At 44.5% G+C, this 17177-nt stretch overlaps 1 protein-coding gene across 4 annotated transcripts in view; it reads left to right on the top strand.

Annotated features, from left to right (window-relative positions):
• The window catches only part of LOC127223554 (carboxyl-terminal PDZ ligand of neuronal nitric oxide synthase protein), a 286357-nt gene that overhangs the window by 74412 nt on the left and 194768 nt on the right, over positions 1 to 17177 (top strand). The window lies entirely within an intron of this gene.

Raw genomic sequence — 17177 nt, 5'->3', positions numbered from 1 at the left:
CTCTGGTCCATAGGGCAAGGCACCAGAATGAGAGGACTGTACTTTAGAGGTGGGTTTGAGATTGCTCTGATGTATTGTGACCGGGTTGTGGAGGGAACTGCTGTGAGGGTGACTGGCTTGGCCATCTCTAGGTGCAGCTTGGTTTGGGTCATCGTTCTTTGGAGTGATCTGTTCACCTAAAAGGGAAAGCACGTAACAGGGGCTGGAGCTTCATTTTGCTTTTGTTGGTTTTTCTCCCAGCTGGTTCTTTACCCTATCAACAGAAACCTCGATTCAGTGACATCAGTGCTGGGCAGAGTGTAACATGCTTTCTGCATGGCTTGATGGTACTTCCAGTCATTCAGCCTTTTCATCTTTACCCAGTTGGACTGATTGAGACTACTGTTGCATAAAACGGTGCTGTCTTCATGGACTTGGCAATTAGAACACTTGAAGTACTATGATGAGAGTAACTCCACCAAGTGGTCACAGCATTAGAGGAGCACTTTGTGTCGTTTTCTTATTTATAGCTACTTCAGACGAGGTGAGGATGTTCTTAGTACATCTCATGGATGAGGACATGGAACCTTGGGCAGGTTAAGTCCTCAGATCAGGTTGCTGTTCACAGGCAGCTTGGGTGTAGGTGGACTTTTCTTTCCTGCCTGCCAGTTCCCAAATAACCTACACATAGACTTAATATTAATTATAAACCAATCTGACATATTCACACTGTGAAAAGGAATATTCCATACTTGGGGGTCCATACATAAGACTGCATTGTGGCCCCTAGTTCCCGCTGAGGGCTCCTTGGAATGCTGATTATGAGTCTTGACCCTAGTTAGATAAAACCAGAAAGGGAGCCCATGGCAGAAACACAACCTACAATGGACAGAGGCATAGAAAAAAGGTTACCTGGAAGCAGGGCTGGGCCAGACATGGTGTAGCACTAGCTGGTCACGGGATCTGCAGGCATCTGGGACTGGAATGTGTCAGTTTTGTCTCATTACCTGCTATCTCTGGCAGCCGCATGCCTCTCCCTACAGCTCCCTCTGTGGGAACCACTTCCAGTGCTTAATGAGAGCTCATTACATTAGAAGGAGAAATTAATTGGTCAGAAAGATGTTTGGGCTGGCTGTCCAGTTGCTTGTGGGGACTGGCTGCTATCAGTAGCAAGTACTGTGATGGTGTGTCTTCCCCGCCAAGCCCCACAATTCACTGCTAGGTCCAGGCTGCTATTTTCTTCTTTCTCTTTGCCTTTCAAAAGCTGTTTGGGCTGTAATTATAGCTGTCAAGAACTAGGGCATGGGATTTCTGTGTAAAGGACTATAGCTCACTCTGTCCTTTTATGTTGAGTAGTGCTGGGCTAATGCTGGATAGGGCACTGCAGGCTTTGGTTGCTGGGTATTCTACTGTGCTTAGAGGGCCCAGGTCTCAGGGCTTGGCCAAAGAGCAGTCAGTAGTCCTGAGAACCACTATTGATAAGGACAGGTGAGAAGCCAGGGACTTGCCAAGCCCTTTACTTTGTTTTGTCTTTTGGAGACACTATACAGTCTCACGATATAGCCCAGTCTGACCTTGAATTTGAGATCTCCTTGCCTCTGTCTCCTGAGTGCTGGGGTACAGGTGTGGGTCACCATGCCTGTCATTGCTAAACTCTGCAGATCTCAACTCCTGGTCCTGTCTGGAGAGCTGTGTTGTAAAGCAGCAGTGAGGACTCTTACATCTACCAAAGATGCATTCAGGGAGGGACAAGGTCTGTCTGACAATGTCCCCATTCCTCTTAGGAGTTGGGGTCTGGTAGGTGGACGCATCCCTGCTCATCTCCAATCCCACACCCCAGTGTGGACTCGGTTAAATACATACATATTTCACCATTGACTGCCATGCTTCCTCTGCCCTCTATTCATTTTTCATTTGTTTCTTCACCTTCTCCATGTTCTTTGTGAATTTATGACATGTGTCTTAGAGATTTTTATCCTCCACCCTTTAATAGGCTTCTAAGAAATGGATGGTAAAAGTGCATAGCACTAAATTTTGCTTTTTAAAGGTGGACAGCTCAGTAGTTAAAAGTATATTCAGACTTTTGCACCTAGGATCTCCAGCCTTATTTTCCTCTTGTAAAACTGAAACTCTATACCCATTAAATACTATCCCTTCTCCCTCCAGCCATAAGTAGCAATCTTCCTACCTAATGTTTCTACAAATTTGACTATTTTAAAGATGTCATGAGAAAGGAACCATGCATGCAGTATTTGTCCCCTTATGTTGGCATATTTTCATGGTCCATCCATATTGTATAGGGTCAGGGTTTCCTCCCTTCCCGAAACCTCCTTGTAGTCTTTGGTGTGGTTAGAGCACATTTTCCTTATGTGTCCATCTACTAATGGTCATTTGCCTTTTTCTCTTAGCTATTGTGAATAGTACTGTGTGAACATGGGTGTGCAAATGCCTCTTTGAGAACCTACTTTTGTTTTTGGTCTATATACTCAGAAAAGGAATTTCTGAATGTGCTAGATTAAATATTTGAGCTGGCATCTCTTTATGGTATCTAGGCTGGTCTTGAACTTGTGGCTGTAAGTGATCCTCTTGTCCTTGCCTCTTGAGTAGCTGGGCCCATAGGCATGCCACTATGGTGGCAGTAGTAGCTCTGTTTTGAGATCTTTCAATGCACTTTTCATAATGGTTTCATTTTGCCTTCCCACCAGTGATGCAGAGCAATGTATTCTATGCGTTAGTAGTAAAGGGAAAAGAAGCTAAGAATGTGTGTGTGCAATGGGAAGACTGGGGGAGACAGGAAAGCCTTTGTGGCAGTACAGAGAAATGAGCCAGTGATGATAAGTGTGGTTACCAAATGGCTTCTGAAATGAGTCTATCACAGCTCTGCGAGGTCTTGTCCTGGAAGAAGGGACCACATCCCATCACAACTATCTTTTGATTCTCTGATGTCTAACATGATGCCTAACTACCCTGTGTCCTTTGTTCTCAGATGTCAACACCAGTCACTACCACTTCACTTCAGTCTCCTTGGGAAGGGTACTCAGTATAGTCAAGAGGGCTCTCAACAAAGAGTAATGAGAGTTGGGCTTGAGTTTTCCCCTTGACTTAATGTGTGACCTTGGCAAGGCAGCTGACTGCTGTTAATCTCTGTTTCCTCGTTTATAAAAGACAGCATGCTACTTCTCATCCTGTCCCTCTGGTGCTATTGTTGGATCTGGGATAGTGCATGAGAAAATGCTTTTTAAACCATAAAGGGCTATTTATATTCATCGCTATCATTTTTATTCCTTTCCTTTGGGTTTCAGAGCATTTCATACATGCAGATAAATACCCTGAGACTTTGAGCTGCCTCATCTTGCTGCTTTTGACAGCTAGCCTCTTCTGTGCAAGCATTCCTTCCTTGGGGAAGCCATCTTGAGTGGTTCATTTTGTCTTCTCATGTTCTTGCCACAACATACCTTGTCCATTGGTAGCATAAGAATGACTATGTTCCTAGAGTCTAGCACATGACCATGGACTCCCATTGGTTTCTTTGACTAGGAGTTGTGTGCGTTCTTGTCCACACTGTAAATGGTTTCTGAAATGTGACATGAAATCAATGTTTCCTACTTACTATGCCTTGATTTCTCTACTACACCTGTAACGGTAGGGTATATGGTCAGTAGCTTGGTAACCAGGAATTGGCCATGTCCACCTCCTCTTCCTGTAGCTGCCACTTTTACTAATGTCCCAGAACTTTTCTCAAGGAAAACAAAGGGATGGAAAAACAAAGACCCTGGGTGTTTAGGAAGGCTTGCATTGGATGTATTCTTAGTATCTCATCAGGGACTGGTAGCTTTGTGGAGGATTGTAACTAGCTATGGGTCCTGTCTGAATGTCCCCTTTTGCCATGGCAGTGACCTCAGTCAGCACTGGGCTCATTTGTTATTAAGCGCTGCAAGTACCACCCCTGTTAGCTTGGTCCTGTCACTTCACAGGACACAGTAACTAATCACTCTATACATAATGGCTTAAAATGACTCCAGCTTCCCATCTTGTAGTCCTGGGGGTCAGAAACATGAAATGGGGAACTGCCAAGGCATTTGTAGTGCTACTTTTCTGTTGGAGGCCCTAAAGAACAGTCTGTTCTTGCTGCTTCAGCATCCTGGGAAGTGGATCCAACTTGGGGCCCATTGAGCACATTCAGCTGAAGATATGTATGAAGGGGACCCAACAGGCAATTATAAACTTACAACACGATGAGATTTTTATTGTTGTTGTTAAATTGCATGGTTTTCAAATGTGAACTTTTCAGATGACAACATGGTGTCACAGGTCAAAAGGTTGGATATGCCCAAAGGCTGCCCATGGTTTTATCAAGTGCCACCTGTCTGTCTTCACAGCCAGTAATCCTGCCACTGTGACTGACCTCTGCGTCCCATCCCTGTACCTCACATTCTGTAACTTCACTGATAGGGACTTTTGTGCTCAGTTATCTCTTCTGTTTTTCTTCAAGAATCCCAGATTATACCCCTGCCAGGTTCACTATGTCATCACACCTGCCAAGTGATTCTATCTAATAATGTAGCACCTTTATAGGGTTAGCACCTACCTATCACAGTGGGTTATAGGGTTAGCACCTACCTATCACAGTGGGTTAGAGCTCTGGGCTCCTCCTAGGATTGGGAAGATGAAGCAGAATGGAAATCGGATCCCATTTCTTTTGCTTGTGATCAGGGGACTTTGGACAGTTTCAACCCATCATTCTTTGTTTAGTCATCAATAAAATTTACATGATGTCTTTTCAGTAGATAGATATAACTCGATACATGCATGCATGCACACTACAAGGAGATGTGACTGACATGTGGACTTGTCTGCCTTAAATGATAGTACTAGGTGGAAGCTACAACTCAGTGGCAGAAGACTTGCCTAATATGCACAAAGATAGGAGCCCTGCACCACAAAAACAAAGCAACAGCAGAATGCTTTGTCATTTGCATATCTGCAATTCCATTGCTTAAAAGGCACAGGCAGGGGCATCACTAAGTTTGAGGCTGATCTGGTCTACATGCTGAGTTGCAGGCTATCGTGGGCTACATGGTGGTACTGTGTCACAACAAACAACAAAAAAAGCAAAGCAAATTTAAAATTTCACCCCCTTCCCCAAACCCCCAAACTCCCAGAAGGTTCCTTTCTAATTACCGTCCATTGAGAACAATGATGATAGGGTTAGCAGACCTTGCCAGTAGGCTGCCAGGTGCACAGATGTGCCCAATAAACATTAGCTTTTCTCAAAGACACAAATTCATTTGCTTTGAGACCCATTAGTTATTTTCTTTAACCAGTTTGTTGATTAATGTTCCTCAAAATAGGTTCTCTTAAAATTTAGGATTGGAGTCTTAGGAGTCTGAGAGTTCTCATAACACTTAAAAAAATTGTGTTTTCATTTGATCCTAATGTCAACAAAGTGGAAGAAGCTTGTTCTATACCTTTGAAGGGGCCTTTCGTCCTTGAACAGGCCATTTGCTTTTAGCCTTCCCTGCTGAGTTTGTCTGCTTATGTCTTCTAGTGTGGGCACTGACTGGCTCTTTTGTCATTGTTTTTGCTTCATATGTATGCGATGAATTTCCTAAGGTAAATAGGTCCGTGGCTTGTTTGCAGGGGTAGGACCTAGGAATTAAGACATTGTAGAGTTGAGATAGAGCCTGGTACACAGGCTGTATGCAGGTCTGGCAGCAGCCCTTGCCCAGCTTGGCCATTTGGGTTGCTTGCAAAGTGTTTGTTTTTGCTGCTTGTAGTATCTTTTCTGACTCATTGGTACCTGTGTGGTCTTGGGGGTGGACATTCTGTGTAACACTGCCTGATCTGCTTATGCTGCACTCCAGATAAGGGGATTCCTGTGAGAGCAGTGATGTGATTTCAATGCAAAGTCTTCTCTGACTTATTTGAATTCTTTGGTTATATAATACAACTTGTGTTTAAGTTATAAATCTATATAAGGCCTATATGCATAAGTAGTTTATATCTAGATGTATGTTTTACATAATTAAATGATATTATAACTTGCCAATACATTTTTGGGTAATGCCTTTATTGAGATATATTTCATGTACTATATAATTTATACATCACATACTATACAATTTTAGCAGTGGGATCTAGTATATATTCATATACAGCGTTGTACAACTGTTATTATAGAATTTATTTCCTCCCCAAAGGAAACTCTGAATCTCTATTGAATTTTTAAAAATTTCATCACATTGGGGATCAAATTTAGGAACCCCTGCATTCTAGATGAGTGCTCTACCACAGGACAATTGTGGTTTTAGCCAACTCTGTACCTCTAATCTCTCATCTCCCAGTCTCCTCAAACTCTCAGCCCCATGGGACCACTAATTCATTTCCTACCAGAATGGATTTGCCTAGTTTGGACATTTACTGTTAATGGCCTCATAGAATATGTGAACCTTCATTTCATGTCTGACTTCTTGTAGTGTTCTCAAAGTACACCTGTGGCTCTTTGTGCATCATCACCTCTTCATTTCTTTTTATTACTGGCTAATATTCCATGCTATGCTTTTGATATACTAGACATGAGCCAGTCAAACACTGGCTGTTTGTCCTCTTGGATTTGGCTTTGTTTACACTTAAGAAAACACTTGATACGGAGTCAGCAGCATGTTTACAGCTGTCTTCATTTCCACCAAAGGACACAAATCCTTAGGGATGCTGAGGCAGGCATTCTCATCAACAAGCACTGGTGTACAGATAGCCGAACTTAACTCATTCCCCTTACTCATTAGGAGAGGGATATTGACTTTCCCTCTAAGCCAACATTATTTTAGGTTCTGGAGTCTAAGAAATAAAGTCCATATCTATAGACAGAAGTTTCTGTCTTGTCCAGTCTGCAGCGGTTTAGTCCCAAATAAACACACAGAGGCTTATATGAATTATAAACTGTTTGACCTATTGCTCAGGCTTATTACTGTCTAGCTCTTACAACTTAACCTATAATTCTTATCTATTTTTAACCTCATGGCTTGGCACCTTTTCTCAGTAAGGCATTCTCATCTTGCTTCCTCTGGCTGGTGACTACTTTTCTGAATTTCCTCTTCCCAGAATTCTCCTAGTCTACTTGCCCTGCCTAAATTTTCTGCCTGGCTACTGGCCAATCAGTATTTTATTAAACCAATACAAGTAACAAATCTTTACAGTGTATAGGAGCATAATCCCACATCACTTACCTGGATGAAGCTTACATTCTGGTGGCTGAGAGAGAAGAGGAGACCCTGGGAATACAGAGTCACATGTAAATTCTCTACAGAATGCTCATTAGGACGGGGGGCTAGGTAGTGCCAGGAGGTAGACTGAGTGCCTTTTTTGTATAGATTTCTGGGAAAGATGTCTTGGTTTTGTGAGTAAGTAGAGAGGAAGTGAGCCATACAGTTCTCTGCAGGAAGATCCTTTCACACAGAGGGAACAGTAAATACAAAACCCTGGGCAAGGGACAGGCTGTCCAGGCTTAAGGAGCAGCCTTTGGGAAAGTGTAAATGATGACTAGAAACCTGAGGTGGAATGGTAGGTTATTTGCAGGAAGTTTTCCATAAGTCACATCTCAAGAGAATCTAATTAAACTAGAGCCTACCAAGTACCTGGATTACACATGAGTAACACATTTATCTTTCCTTAAATCTGAGCCAGAATGAAAAGCCACTTAATTTAGTTCTGCTCCTAAGGTGAGAGATTCAGGAATTCTTTTTTCCCATTTTATTCGTTTGTTTGTTTTGTTGTTTTTATTTTTTCAAGACAGAATCTCACTGTGTAGCTCTGGCCATCCTGGAACTTACTCTAGACCTGGCTGGCCTTGAATTCATAGAGATCTGCCTGCCTCTGCGTCCTGGATGCTAGGATTAAAGGTGTGAGCCATCTTTAATTTTTTTTTTTTTTAAAGCTGGGACAGAGATGCCTTATTAGAGCTCAGAGTTGTCAACATAAGATGTACAGTTGCTTTTAAGTAAGAGGCTGGGTCTATTACGGCCATGCAAATCTAGCAGTGATATTTTTGAGTTTCCACAGGAATGCCTGAATGCATCCTGCTCAGTCCACGTTCTTGGACCAAGCTGCTTAATTTGGGGTGGGGAGTTTTTTTCTTGATACACAATCTCACTTTGGGTCTGACCTTGTAGGCTCACATGATCCTCTGGCTTTAGCCAGGCTTTTGGCAAAGTTTGTCTACTGTAGGAAGAGGGAGTGAGTGCTGAATGCTGGGTTGTTGCTGCTACACTAAGCAGCCTTTGAAGGCCTTTTGCTCACCTTTCTGGCATTGGCAGCAGGTGACACAGGGCATTCTTACTTTGGTGACATCTTTGCTTTAAATACACATTCATGTTTTAATGGATTTTTATCATTTTAAACATTTGTAAGAGTACAACTCAGTGGGTTTGAATACACCACAGTACTCAGTGTCCTTCACCACTGTCAACATCCCAAGCCTGTCATTATTGCTATCATAAACTGTGCTCATTAATCAGTAACTCCATCCCCAGCCCTGAAAGTCTGTCTTGTGTCTTGTTTCTTGAATTTATCTATTCTAGAAGCCCCGAACAAGTGAAATCTTATGCCATATTTGTCTCCTATTTCTGCTTATGTCACTGCACAGGATGTTTTCAGGATCCATCTATGTCATGGCATGTGTTATCAAATTCACTCCTGTGCATGGTTGAAAGGTATTTTCTCTTGTGACTTCTGTGAGTCAGGTTCTAAGAGCCCAGACTGGTCTTTGGTTACTTTTGCATATGACACAGGTTTTGATACATAGCCAGGGTGCTCCTAATGAAATAGCTTTGGTACCACCATGTAGATTTAGCTTCCGAGAAGCATACTTCTTTGACCTGTGTGGAGAGCCCATTTGTGGCTTCCATCTTCTTCACAGTGCCTTAGCTACTGTGATTTTGATCTTAGCTTCCAATAACCCTGCAAGGAGTAGGTATTACTGTGTTGTTTTGTTCTACAGAGAAGGGTCGTAGGGGTGATGTCACTGCTCAGTGACATCCTCCTATCCTTGTGTAGCCTAAGCAGACTGGGGTCTAGATTGCACTGAGCCATATTGCTATGTCTGGACACAGGCATAGAACAGCGTGAAAGTGTTGATGAGAGTGAGTGTGACCATCACCCACTTTATAGATGAGTAAGCTGAGGCAAAGAGTGGTTAAACAGCTTGCTCCACCTCAGAGCTGGTGCATGGAGATTCACTACAGAGATTGAGCATGGTGCTGCTGTGCGGGGAACCAGGACTTGAGTCTGGCCCAGGGGTCCTACAAGAGCAGACTGACTGTCCTCATTTCCACGTGTCTGGGTAGGCAGTGCCATCTGTGTCCCTGATTGTGTCTGTCTTCCATTTGCGAGCACTGCCAGGCAGTGCATAGCACTAGATGTAAATAAGGCCATTTTGTTTGATTTCTGTAAACTTCTTTTAAGAGCTTGAAAGTCATATATCCTGTGTGGCGCCACCTCCCCCCTTTGTGTTCCAAATCCACCTTGAACTCAGTACGTCCAAAGCTGGATTTATCTTTGTCTTTCTCTTCTGCAGAAGTTCTTCTCTTTGAACTCTCTCCCATGAATTCTTGCGTATGCCAGCTTATGCCAGTGAAAGTCATCTTGCTCACCCAGAGTGTAAGCTTCCACCCTCAGGGCCACCTTCAACTCCTTTCTCTAGTCCTAACACGAGCCACTCTGTCAAACTGTCTCCTAAACAAATATGTCCCAAAAATCTCTCCCCCTGTGTGAGTAGAGGGAAGCCCTGCTATTTTTATTTTCTATATTTATTTATTTATTTTTGCACAGATGGCTGCAGTGGTTGGGGCATAGATCATTGGTCGACTGTGTGAGTTGCAGAGGCCCTCTGTGTCTGTATGCCTCATGGCTAGCTTCTCTCTCTCTCTCTGCCCATGCTTTTGTCTGCCTGGGGGTAGTTCTATTGACATTATCCTGTTTAACAGCTACTTGTAATACTTCACCATTTCCTGATTGGGCTCTGAGCAAGGAGCATAGGCTTCTGCTGGTAACTCAGGCCCCAGGAAAGGTGGGGTGCATCGTTATATTTTCCCTACCTCCTTCTTTCTGCCCAGGAGGCACTCCCTCCACTGGGTGGCTGAAGCTTCCTCCCTTCTCCATGAGCCCAGTTCTGGTGTCCTTTTTTCTTTCCCTATAAGTTTCTCTTGATTCCTCAGAGTAGCCTTCCTGTCTTTTATGTCAGCCACCACACTCTGTAGAGACTTGTGACTTTGCCCAGCTTTCTCAAACATTGAAATGTTTTCTGTGAATGGTTGATAGGAGTTCAGTGAGAGACCTCACAGAGGGCTTTGTAAATCATCAGGGGTGTGTGCTGACAGGTGGTGGCTCTGGATACAGAGTGCATCTGGAGTTGGCAGTGCAAGCCATTTGTTCAGGGCCCTGGCTAGGAAGACATTCCCTGTCTGGTGGTGTTTCCCCTGCTTGTCCCGGTTGTCCCATCAGGTCTAGATTGAAAGCTTGCAGAGCAGAGACCTGCTGTCCCAGTATACGTTGTGCAGCACCCAGCCCCTTAGTATTTAATCAGTGTCAACAATACTGAGTAGCTGCTGTGCCCCAAGCTCTCTGGGCTGCATGAGAGCTGCTTCCCTGGAGAGGCCTTTTAACCACTCCGTGGTTGGTGGTGGGAATGACAAATGGCTTCTCCACATCCCTCTCAACCTGGATGTCTGCTATGGCAGTTACCTTGTTAATGTGATGTGGCGCCCTGTTAGCAGTGTGCCCTGGCTCTCCTTACCTTCTCACTCTCCTGACAAGAAGACCTGGCACCTGCTTTGTTCTCCTTCATCTTGTCTCCCCAGGGCCGACTAAATAGGTGAGCCCCCACCTGCCTTTGGCCTCCCGAAAACAATCATTGATGGAGCTTGGCCTCAGGTCTTGCCCCCTTAGCTGCCTTGCTGAGCCCCGGGCCTGGATCACAGGGAGAGCTGGCCATAGACTAGGGAGTCAGTGGTTTGGGTCCTGGCTTATCAAAGACACATGTCCTGAGTAGGTTAATGCAGGGTGGCTGTGGGCTGAGGAAGGTCTGTTGTTTCTCGTTTTCCTTTACTTTATAAAGGTAGGCTCCCCAGGCTGCCATCCTTTCCTGTCTTCCATTTCATATATCCTCCACTGCCTCAGACTCTCCAAGAAACTCCCCCAGTAACTCAGATACAGACAGCTGGCATGTGTCCTTGTCAATTGTCACCTTGCCCTCTTCTGCCTTGTTCTGTCACTTGTGGAGCCAAGTGGGTCTTTGTTCATTCTGTCCCAGGAGTAACTGTGAGGAAAGGCAGTTGACTAGTGCTGGGTATATACAAGGGGTGTGTGTGTGTGTGTGTGTGTGTGTGTGTGTGTGTGTGTGTGTGTGTGTCCTGAAAGCCATTTCACAGAAAAATCAGGAAACTACAGGAGTATGGGGTGGATTTCTTTTACAGGTCTACCTACCTACCTACCTACCTACCTACCTACCTACCTATCTATCTATCTATCTACCTATCTATCTATCTAATCTATGTCCTATCATTCTATGTATGTATGTATGTATGTATGCATCTATCATCTATGTATGTATCTATCTGAATCAGAATCTTGCTTTGTAGAGTAGGCTGGCCCAGCACTCTTAGCAACCCTCTTGCCTCATCCTCTTGTGTAGTAAAATTACAGGCATGAGCCATGCATGACTCCTGGCATGGTTTTCTTTCTTTCAGGTGACCTGCTGAGCCAGTGTCTAGTTAAAACACATGAGTATCACACATGTCTCTGATGGTAGGTGTTGTAAGAGAGGTGCTGTTCTGTGTGTTTTTCCTGCAGTTGCTTTGGAAGAGATGGTTCAGCATTTTGTTTAACATTGCCCTGTTGGTGATTGCCCAGGATCTGGGGTCTAGAACTCGGCTTCCTGACCACAGTGCTGCCTCTCTAAGGCAGAGAGAAACAGCTGCTGCATCACCTCATTGGATGTTTCTGCTACTTGGACAGTGCATGCTTCTTGCCAAGTGTGACTGTGACCTCTCCCTAGGCCTGGCCATGCATAGAGTCAACACCAATCTACATTTAGTCTATCCTGTTGAAACTAGTCCCAGCCCTCCATTCTTCTCTGGTCTGCTTGTTGAGCTGGCCTTCTCAGGTATGTGAAGTTGCACACCAGCCTGTTCCTCTTGGGCCACAGCCAAGCTCTGTGACATCAGCTGGTACAGCTGTGGAAACAGCCAATAAACAGTCAGGTTAGAAATCCATGTGCTGGACCTCTTGCTGGGGCACAGAGGCTGGTAGGGGCTTGGATCCTGAGCACACATGCCTTCTCTACCCTCTCCTTTCTCCTTCCTTCATCCACTGAAAAAACCAAAAGGAGGGGCTGGGGACATGGCTTAGTGGGTAAATGATTACTGTGCAAGCATGAGGATCTGAAGTCGGGTCTGAGTGTGGCTGACATACATCTGTCACTCCAGTGCTAGGGAGGAGCCAGGGTGATGGACAGGTGGGTCACTCAAGCTTTCTGGCGAGCCAGTCTATGAACAAGACTCAGAGTCAGTGAAAAGACCCTTTCTCAAAAATAAGGGGGGGGCCCTGAGGGTACAGCTCACTTGGTAGAGTTCTTACGTCTCAGGCATGAGGCTCCAGATTTGATTCTCAGTACTGCACAAACTAGGCCTTATGTCACACACCTGTAATCCTAGCACTTAGAAAATAAAAGCAGAAAAGTCAGCTGTTCAGAGATATCCTTGGCTATGTACTGAGTTCAAAGCCAGCCTGGATAGAGGAGGCCTTGTCTGAAACAAAATTAAAGCAAATAAAAACACTAAACCAGCACAAAACAAGTAAGGTGGAGGATAATAGAAGTAGATAACCACTTCTGGCCTCCATATGTATGCACACTATGAGCATGGACCCTCAGATGTCTGTATAGAGATGTACACATGTTCCTTCCTTAAAACAAAGGGAACTAGGTATGGTGGTTCAAGCCTGTTACTCCAGCACTCTGGAGGCAGGGGCAGGATGATCATGGGTTTAAAATGAGCCTGTGCTACGCTGTAAAAGCCTGTCCCAAAAAGAAAGAAAAGAAACACTAAGCTAAGGTCCCAGTGAAGATGATATATCGAGCAGTCTCTGACCCTCCAAAACTCCATTTGTTTCTGAGGTAGACTAAGTTGCTGCATGCTGCTGAGCCGGAGGTTTTAGGGGCTGAGGCAGCAAAGGACTGAAGAGACGTCAGACTTGGTTCAGGCCTTCTCTGGAATGGGTTAGCCCTGGCTAGCATGAGGATTATAGCAAAAATAATTTGCCTGCTTTGGGGACTTGGCTAGGGGAGTGCTCTCATTGGACTTGGAGGTGAAAATAAAAGACTAACCCCCTGGCTGGTATTTCCAAGTGTGTTGGGATTCTGACTGCCTAGAGAAAAACCAGAGGTGGCTTCCCAACTCGGGCCTTCCCTTGCCAAGTGACCTTCTCTGGTCCGACTGTCCCCTCAGCACCTGGCCTCCTCGCTTGGATTCCAGCCTCCCTGGGTTTTCTCATTCACAGCAATCCTTTCTTCAAACTTGATTAGATGTCTCTGTTGGCTTCCACATCTGGTCTTCATTTAGCAGGGATGACACTTAATTTAAGTAAGAGTTTGGCTGCTTCTAAACTAAACAACCGAATCCTGCTGAGAGGCTGATGGGGACTCAGTAGCTGGGTTGTTTATTGAAAGAGATCATATTGATTTATGATTTTCACTTAAGAAATCTATCCCAGATTCTCTGCATTTAATTGAATGGCTGGGCATCCCAATAGCTCCTTACAGGATCTACTTCCCATTTCCAGAGAGAGGACCTCTTCACAGTGTACAAGATGGACCTCTGTGCTTGGGCCATGTATCTCGATGTCCCCAAAGAGAGCAGCCAGGCAGTGGGAAGCTGGGGGCTCATCCTATCCACAGAGGACACCACTTTGGATCACCCACTAAAGCCTTCGTTCTGTCATGCCTCATCTCAAAATCCTTCCGGGGTTCCCTATGTCTTGTTAGTGAACTGCGGAGAACTCAGGGTTTATGCAGTAAGCAGTCCCCCTGCTCACGTGCTGCTGTGTCTGTCCAAATTCATTTTTAATTATGGTCACATGGCTACTCAGATCTCTGGCCAGAATGAATTTCTTACTAACCCTCAGGGTGACCTGCTTGCTTTGACCTTCTTTGACCTTTGTGGTTTTACTTTTCTCTGGAATTCTCTCTCTCTTTGTTGCCTGCTGGTCTGTTTTCTCCAAAGCCCACCATCTCACAGTGAAAACCTTCGCTCTCAAGTCTCTCTGGATTTCTCAGCTAGAGCTACCCGACAGATTGCTGCTGTCTTAGGGTTTCTGTTGTTGTGAAGAGACACCATAACCCTGGCAACTCGTATAAAGGAAAAACATTTAATTGGGCTGGCTTAAATTTTCAGAGGCTTAGTCCATCATCATCGTGGTGTGACATGATGATGTGCAGGCAGGCATGGTGCTGGAAACAGAGCTGAGCGTGAAGGAGCTACACCTTGATCTGGAGGTGACACATCTCACTGGTGTGGCTTGAGCATGTATGAGACCTTAAAACCTGCTTCCAGAGTGACATACTTCTTTCAACAAGATCACACCTCCTAATAGTGCCACTCCTTTGGGGTCTGTTTTCTTTCAAACCACCACAGGACCCTCTCCTTCTCTGTAGATATTTTAGTCTGCTTTGTATCATGATTTAATTTTTAGGTCCTTTTTTAGCCTAGGCTGACCCTTGCTCTGTAGACCAAGATGACCTTGAATTTCTGATTGCCTTGCTCAGATTGCTGGGATTACAGGTACATGTCACCATGCCTAGTTTATATGGCACTAAAGATTGAACCCATGCCTTCGTGCATCCTAGGCAAGCACTCCATCAATAGAACTACATCCCCAGCCCTGATTGTTATTTATTCTTATATGGAGCTAACTGACAGTGGTGATACTGTGTTCATGTGTGTCATCTGATGGCCCAGGGCTCAGGAAGCAGTAATTAAGATTGTGTTCTATTCTCAGGACTCCACCGTGCTTTCCTTGGTAAGTCTTTACAAAAGCTCCTATGGGAGGCACTCTGATTAGTTCTGTTTGACTGATAAAGAAACTAGAACAAAGAATGAATAGCTTGCTGAAGGCCACAGGGTATGTGTGTGTGTGTGTGTGTGTGTGTGTGGGTGGGTGGGTGGGTGTGTGTGTGTTGAAGTGGCAGAGCTGGGGGTTCCTCCAGAACTACGTGGTCTTTGACTCTGTTCTCTCAATCTCTGTGCTGTGTAATGTCCTTCATTGTAGGAACTTGCTCTGCTCCTGCTCATAAAGAAAAGTTGTACTGATGACAAGACATGAAGATGAGCAGGAATAGAAGCAAGAAAAGGGAGAGAGAGGAGAAGAAAAGTGAGAGTCATCAGGTAGGAGCATCATGGACCCCAGAGGCAGGCTGCTAAAAAGGATAGAGCTAATCCTGTGGGAAAACTGGGATTTAACTAAGGCTTTGAAGTGAGGTAGGGATGTCTGAGGTATTGGGATGATCAACCTACTGGTGCTGGTGGGACACAGGAAGTGTCAGATACTATACCTGGCTCTGGAACACTTAGTAAGTAAGTATGGTCACTCCAGATAATTCCAAATGTGATGCTTGAGTGGGGAGATGCAGAGACCAAATTCAACAAGTCCCTTTCTGTCAAGGAGGAAGTTGAGAGATTGTGGCTTGCTGGGGATCCCTCCATAGGGCACACTGCTGGCTCCTATTCATTTTACTGCTTTGGGTTGGCTCTGTGATTCTTCCTTTTGCCTTTACAGATTTCTGGGACACTGATCTCTTCACTGTCCTCATAGTTTTGTCTTTCTAGGATGTCATGTAATTGGAACCACAGAGTGTGTAGCTTTTGTAGAGCCACTTGCTTCTTTTATTTAGCAATATGTAGTTGAGATTTTAGCTCTCTTTTGTGGTTATGGTGGCTCACTGTTTTGGTTACCATGTAATATTCCAGATCTACCACAGTTTATATAGTCACCCACTAGAATTTGGTGATTATGAATGCAGTTGATAAAAACACTCATACGAAGGTTTTATAGAGATAAAAGTTTTCAAATCAATTGGTATAAACATACTGAGGAACTTTCCTCATTTGAATACCCTTTTAACAGCTGCTTTCCCTTAATTCTATCAGGGCAGTACCAGCATATTCTGGAAACTGGCGATTTTGCCATTGGCCTGTCTATATACTGGATCTATTGACCTATTTTTCTTCTACATCTGTAAGTGGCAAGTGTCATCATGCCAGGAAACTTTAAACCATATTTAAGAGTTATTTGTGTGTGGTTGTATGTGGACATGTATGTGCCACATTGCACGTGTGGAGATCAGAGAGTAACTTGTAGGAAATAATTCTTTGAGTCTACCATGTAGTTCCTTGGGATCAAACTCAGGCTGTCAGTCTTGGCAGCAAGCACCATTACCAACAGCCATTTTGCTGGCCTAGAGAACCTTCTTTTTAAATCCAGGAACTGATGTGGAGGAGAACCACTCCATGAACCACTCTGTGGTTAAACAGTTCAGTCCTGCAAGCTGTATTCTCTTTGCTTTGGTGTGGTCTTAAGGGCCAGTGATCCTGGGGAGCCTGTGCCAATAGTGACTCACCTTGTATGACTCAGGAGAGGAACTGGCCCACACGTGACCCTTCCAGGTCTCTGGGGCAGGCTGGGATGGCAGGCCTTCCAGGTAGGTTGGAAAGGATCCTGCCATTTGAGCAGTTGGCATAAAGGCACTGACCATGGGGCCAAATCACTACAGTTCATCCTGGATTCTGTCTTGCTCACATTTCCATTTCCCGGCAGGTTGCTGCCCTGTAGTTTGAGATGTTGACATCCAGAGTTTGCCTACTCTTTATTTATTTTGGTGTGTTCATGAAACTTTTAATTTATATACATTTTAATTGCAAAAAGATGGATTTTTTTCCTACTTGATAAAGATTAGTAACCAGCTTTTGAGATCAATTTTAGAAACATTACATTGGAAGTACAGAGGAACCCCTCGTACTACTCCATATCCAATCTCCATGGCTACTGCCATCCCTTACTCAAGTGACACAGTGGTTACAATCGATGACCCTACAGTGACACATTGTTATCACCCAAAGTCCGTATGTCATGTCAGGTTCACACTTGCTGTT

Source organism: Phodopus roborovskii, unplaced genomic scaffold (genome assembly GCF_943737965.1).
Source record: "Phodopus roborovskii unplaced genomic scaffold, PHOROB, whole genome shotgun sequence".
Lineage (NCBI taxonomy): Eukaryota > Metazoa > Chordata > Mammalia > Rodentia > Cricetidae > Phodopus > Phodopus roborovskii.
The sequence above is the reverse complement of the archived record's forward strand: the minus strand, read 5'-3'. Positions and strand labels throughout refer to the sequence as shown.